Raw genomic sequence first — 6,280 nt, forward strand, 5'->3', positions numbered from 1 at the left:
CTGGAAAGTGTGTCAAAGGGCTTCATCCATGTATCAAAGTGTTTCATCCATACTTGGTTGGTAAAAATTTTCTATGTCGTAATCCTCATGATGATTTCACATCAAATAGCTATTCGTTAATGATTTGTGCGTTTCGTTCTGTTAATACACCTAAATAATTTCCTTTTTGGATAAAAATTAGCGGTCACATGTCTGAGAACCCAGTGTAGACCACTACCGGGTGTAAGAAAAGGGAAAGCAGACGCCAGGTGTAAAGGTAATGCCGTGACTCGGATTTGAACCGAGGTTGCTGCGGCCACAACGCAGAGTACTAACCACTATACGATCACGGCGCGCTATATTCCAAGTGACAACAACTACCCTTGATGTATGTCATATGACGTAAAAGGATTCCAGTCACTGCGGCGCTTTATTCTTGGAAATTGCAGGTATTCCTATTCTCTCTCTCATGCCCGAGCACCGGTTTCCCCTCTTTTCCTTTCAATTCTGATACAGGATGATAGAACAAAAGAAAACCAAAAACCAATTCTCATCTCCCTAAATCCGGCACGTGCTTTCTGGGAAGTCTCATTGTCCTCGTCCTCACCTCGCCGGCTTCTTTCCCGCCTCTTGCGTTTGCCCCTTTGGACCAACCCTCCCCACCCCCTGGTTCAGGCTCCCGCCCCACCGATCGCGGCCGAGCGGAGGGAGGGCAGCGCCCCCCGCGCAGAAGATCGGATGAAGGCGGAGCAAAGAACAGAAAGAACCATTACGAGCCCCTCGGGCACTCAGCTTCCCTTGGGCTCCACTCGGCTCAGGCCCGGGGGCGTCTCCGGGGCACTGGCATCTGCGGCGGGGACGTTCGGCTCCCCTTCTGCCTTCAGAATCGCCCGACGCACGGCTTTCCCACGGGTCGAACGCGCTGCGGGGACTCCACCTCTCCTGTTGTCCGAGGCTTTGGAGCCGGCACTGCTGTCCTGGAAAGGCGAGAGGCTCCGCCCAGCGCAGAAGGAGTGATTGTTCATCCCGGGGTAAGCGGGGAAAATAATGTTCCTTTGTCTCTGTGGCGCAATGGGTTAGCGTGTCACGGTTAATCGAAAGGCTACTCCTTTTTAGGAAATACTCAAAGGCATTGTGGTTTTTTCCTACACCGAACATACTTTCCGGAAAAGGCTCCGCCACTAGGACTCTCCTGTATGTGTCTGGTGCATAAGAGGCCAAGAGCATCGAAGAAGAGATTGCCAGGACAAGTCACTGGGAGTCCAGAATTTCCTGAAAGAGTGCAACTAGTAACTGTATCTCTTCACATTTCTCTTCTGCCTGTCTTTATGGCTATTGTTGTCATGCATTTTACTTTGCATATGTTATAAACCCCACAATCCATCGTTATTTTAAAAAAATCTGTCCCACGTTTCTAAAGAGATTTAAACAAGAAAAAATCTTATATTTTTCCCATGCTGATACCATTTCTGTTTTCCTTCATCCCTTTGTGCACGTCCAGATTTCCGTCTGGTGTCCGTGTTGTTCTTCCTGGAGGACTCCTTTAACATTTCTTGGGATGTGGGTCTGCTGGTGATGAAGTGTTTCAGCATTTGTATGTCTGTAAATGTCATTATTCACCTTCATTTTGGAAAGACTTTGGGGGGGGGGAGTCATAAAATTCCACCTTGTCTTTTTTGCCTTCAGTCCTTTAAAGAGGTTGTTCCACTGTCTTCTCACTTTCATTGCTTCTGATGAGAAATCTGACATTTATTTTTGTTTCTGTATGTACCCTATCTTTTTCCTCTGGTCCCTTTGGGGATTTTATTCTTTTTCAATGGATTTGAGCAATTTAATTATGATGTGACTAGATGTGGTTTTTTCATGTTTCTTGTGCTCATTCATTTTGTTCATTTGGCTCATTGGATCGGTGGGTTTATAATCTTTACTATGACTGGAATTTTCTGATATTGTTTCTTCAAAGATTGTTTCTTCTCCCTATGTATTTTCAGGGACATCAGTCACGCGTGTATCAAGTCTTTTAATGTTGCCCTACCACTCAATGACACTATGTTCATTAAAAACATTTTTTTTGACAGTGAGTTTCATTTTGGATCTTGTCAGTTGTTCATGGCTTTGTGTTCTCTAATCTTTTTTTTTTCCTGCAATGTCTAATCTGCTGTTCAACCTGGTGAATTTATTGTCTTAGATGTTATAGTTTTCATCTCTAAAGTTTAATTTTGGCCATGTTCCATATTTCTAGTTAACTTTTTGGACATATGTAACAGTCATGATAACTGTTTGAAGTCCTCTCTGCTGATTTTTACATCATGTCAGTTGTGGTTCAGTTTTGATTGATTGATTAGTCTCCTCCTTATGCATCATATTTTCCTGCCTCTTTGCATGCCTGGCATTCTTTGATTGGATACCAGACATTGTCAAAGTTTCCCTTCTTGGGCACTGGCTATTTTGGTATTCCTATAAAACTTCTTGAGTTTTGTTCTGGGGTACAGTTAAGTGACTTGTAAACAGTTTGATCCCTTTGGATCTTGCTTTGATGATTTTTTAGGTAGGTCAGTCCAGGGCTGATTATTCCCACCACTGAAACAAGAGTTTCCTGGGTGTTCTTCCCAATAGCCCATGAATCATGTGTAGTCCAGTCTGGCTGGGGGGAGCAAGTACAATTGCCTGTCCTGAGTAAGCACCAGGCATTGTTCCATGATCTTTTTAAAAGTTTTTTTCCTTAGCCTCATGCAGTATCTTCATAAGTATACCCTGCTCATTACTCTGCTAAGTACTTGAGGGAGACGCTTTCATATCCCTGCTTTCTCTCTCTCCCTCTCTCTCTTATCACTGGATCTTTGTCCCGTGAACTCTAGCTGCCTTGCTCTCCACCAACACTCAGCTTCATCCCCACAGTCCAAGGAATAGACCTCAGATCCCCCTCCTGGGGCCCAGCCTGGAAACTCTCTGAAAGCAGTAAGCTGGGCCAGTGGCAGGACTCATCTTGTTTGTGTCTCATCTCTCAGGGGTTGCTGTCCTTTGCTGCCTGATTTCCAGGGTCTTGAAAACCAGTATTTCATGTCTTTTATCCTTTTTTTCCCTTTAGGGGTGGGGAAAAGGGGGAGAGTGAGATTTAGGCAGGAAGGTAAATCTGATTTCTGTCACTCCACCTTTGTCAGAAGCTGAAGGCATCTCTTTATGTTCTTATTTTTACTGCAATAGGTGGGCTAATTTATATTCCAGTGTATTTTTCCAACTCAGGGATAGAGCCTTTTTCTTCATAGTCTTGCCATCACAACAAACTTTCTGTACATCTACCTGTTACTCTAACAAGGGGAGTGGTGCCCTACTGACTCAACTAAGTGGGAGGTACAACAGAAGGACAATGTGGGCATTACCCAGAGATACCATATTGCATATGTTCAGCAGCTATATTCTCAAGATGTTTGGAAAGTCTTCCAATAATTATAATTGTTTTCAGTGGTGACCTACTTAACTGAATCCAGAGAAGATCAGCCAGAATGCCTATGGATTGCTTCCTGTCAAGCAGCTTATCAGTTAGAGAGGAAAAAAACAAACAAACAAACAAAAAACGCTGGTCCCAGACATTTATTCCTCTTCCCTTCTCTTCATAAGTTTCATTTCTGCTTTGGTTGGATGCATACGATCTAATGACTGGTCTCCCTCCTATACCAGGGTGCATTTGCATGCCCATGACTGTCTTTATCTGATTTCTTGACAGTATGTGGCTATTTCTGCAAAAATGATCCCATTTGAGACAGATTGTTGCAACCTACAGAATTCTGCACCCAATAATGCCTCTTGTGCAAACCTGGATCCTTAAAGTTATTGGTTCAACTTCCATTGATTCCTCTGTTGAATCTCATGAGCAAACAAGAGCTCTTTGGTTTTCACATACTAAATCTAGGATGTTTCTAGGTTCTAGGATATTTCCCTGTCTCTCTCTTTGAGTGTTTGCCTATCTGTCTCTCTCTGTCCCTTATACTCTAGGCAGCTGTGGATCTTACCCACTTTCTTCTCCTCCTCTTCAGCTTTCCAGGACCTTGCATTAGGTTGCCTTCAATCAGCAAGCACTTATTAGGTGCTTACGGTACCAGACCCCTCTCCAGGAGAGATGCTGCATCAGGAGCAAACTCGAGGTCCCTGCCCCTACTGCATCCATATCTGGATGACTCCACATCTGGAGTCATCAAAAATAAGAATCACAGTGGGACCAAACCCCGTCATGTCTTTCCCAGGCTTATCCACCTTCCAGAGCCTAAGGGCACCAGCAGTGAGTGAAACAAGAGATGCATAGCACAGGGGAAAATGGGTGACTTCAGATCTAGAAGGCAAGTAACCAAGAATCAGGATTTAAAAAAAAATAAACAAGAACCTCAGGTAAACAACAGGTCCTTACTTCCTGGCTTAGATAGTCCATGTGTTTTACACTTCTTCAAGTGACATGATGGCTGCATTCACCAACATCTCCTAAAGGTTCCCACACATCTTAATCTTTTAACCTATGGCCACTCTATAATCTATAAGAATATGAGGCAGCATATTAAAACAGTGTTTTGTTATTTCTACCTTAATTAGAAATTCTCCAGGCAAAGATTACACATTAATTAACCCGATTTAGTATCAGTCAAAGAACTTAAAGATAATGATAGATCTTAAAATCGCAAACTGAGCTGAATTGTAACACAGAAATGCAAGTTGGAATCACATATTAGATGATACCTAAAAACATTTACCCCAAAATTGTAAGTGGAATAATTAAGTCACTATGATTTCTAGAATTATAAGAGTTAATCTTCATTTAAAAGATATTATATGAGGGGCTTCCCTGGTGGTGCAGTGGTTGAGAGTCTGCCTGCCGATGCAGGGGACACGGGTTCGTGCCCCGGTCCAGGAAGATCCCACATGCCGTGGAGCGGCTAGGCCTATGAGCCATCACCCCTGAGCCTGTGCGTCCGGAGCGTGTGCTGCGCAACGGGAGAGGCCGCAACAGTGAGAGGACCGCGTACCAAAAAAAAAAAAAAAGATATTATATGGTATATTTAATATACTGGAACATAATTTTTTTAAACTTTTATTGGAGTATAGTTGACTTACAATGTTGTGTTAGTTTCAGGTGTACAGCAAAATGAATCAGTTATACATATACATATATCCACTCTTTATTAGATTCTTTCCCCATATATGTCATTACACAGTATTGAGTAGAGTGGAACACATAATTTTAAATTTTGAAAACATAAATATTTATTGGAATTAAAGTTTGCTTAAGGGATACTAAAACCAATACAGGAAATTTAGGGAGTTCACTTTCATTAGGATTTTGAATAGAAAATAAATGCAAGACTTATAAAAACTAGAATACTGTACCACCCATATTTTCCACATTGTTAGAAAATCTGGAAGACAACATAAAGTAGATTTTAGACCAAAATTATTAAACCACTGTGATGCATACAAGCAGTTCTCTCTGGAACTATGATAGGACATAAATATTTACTATGCAATTATACATCAATTATTAGAATTCTCTAGAGTGTTAAAAGTATTCGAGATTCATCCTAATTATCAACCTGAATTTGTTTTCTTGTACCTAGCATGGAGAGTACTAATTTATCTAAAGCGAAACCTTTTTTCTTTGCCTGACGTACATTTCAGCAAAACAGAAAGTTCAAGGAAAAAAAAAAAACCCATGGTTGCTATCCACTGGGATCCTGGAAATAGAGGTTGGATCACTACCTCACTTTGGAGGGAGGCACAATGGAATATGTACAGTAAACCGAGATGCCTCTGAGCTTGGATTCAGACTGGACCTGGGACTGGGTCAAGGCCAGGACAAGACAGGATTCAGCACTATTATCATAGGGCAGACAACCAGCTGACAGCGGCCATGCAGGCAATTCTGGAAAGCTCTTGAGAATACTCCCCCTCCCTTTGACTCATTTCCCATCTGGTCTTCTCATCCTCCCACCACAGGGAAGGATTTTTCACCTTTGTGTTATGTCAGAAAACTTTACGCCTCCTGCAGGGCAACGAGAGCCAGGCAAGAGCCAGAGGGGCAGCTGCACTTCCCTGAAGGGCCTTTCCCGAGGTAGGCGGTTCCAGCGCTCAGGCTGACCCAACACCCCACTGCCCGCCAAGGCAACCGGGAGGAGTTCGGAGGGCAGCCGGTCCGGGGGGATTCCTACTAGCATAGGGCGTGCCTGGCCTGAACTTGGGGGAGAGCCGAATAAAACACGACCTAAAGCTTCTCTACAGCCTGAAGAGAACAGATTCCAGGTTCCTGAAAGGGCAAGGG

General features: G+C 43.1%; 1 non-coding gene across 1 annotated transcript; it reads right to left on the reverse strand.

Moving 5' to 3' along the window:
• Nucleotides 1-260: 260 nt before the first annotated feature.
• TRNAH-GUG (transfer RNA histidin (anticodon GUG)) lies at nucleotides 261-332 on the reverse strand. The gene has a single exon. It is a non-coding gene; the product is annotated as a tRNA-His (tRNA).
• Nucleotides 333-6,280: the final 5,948 nt, after the last annotated feature.

The sequence above is a fragment of the Globicephala melas genome, chromosome 1 (assembly GCF_963455315.2).
Source record: "Globicephala melas chromosome 1, mGloMel1.2, whole genome shotgun sequence".
NCBI classification, from domain to species: domain Eukaryota; kingdom Metazoa; phylum Chordata; class Mammalia; order Artiodactyla; family Delphinidae; genus Globicephala; species Globicephala melas.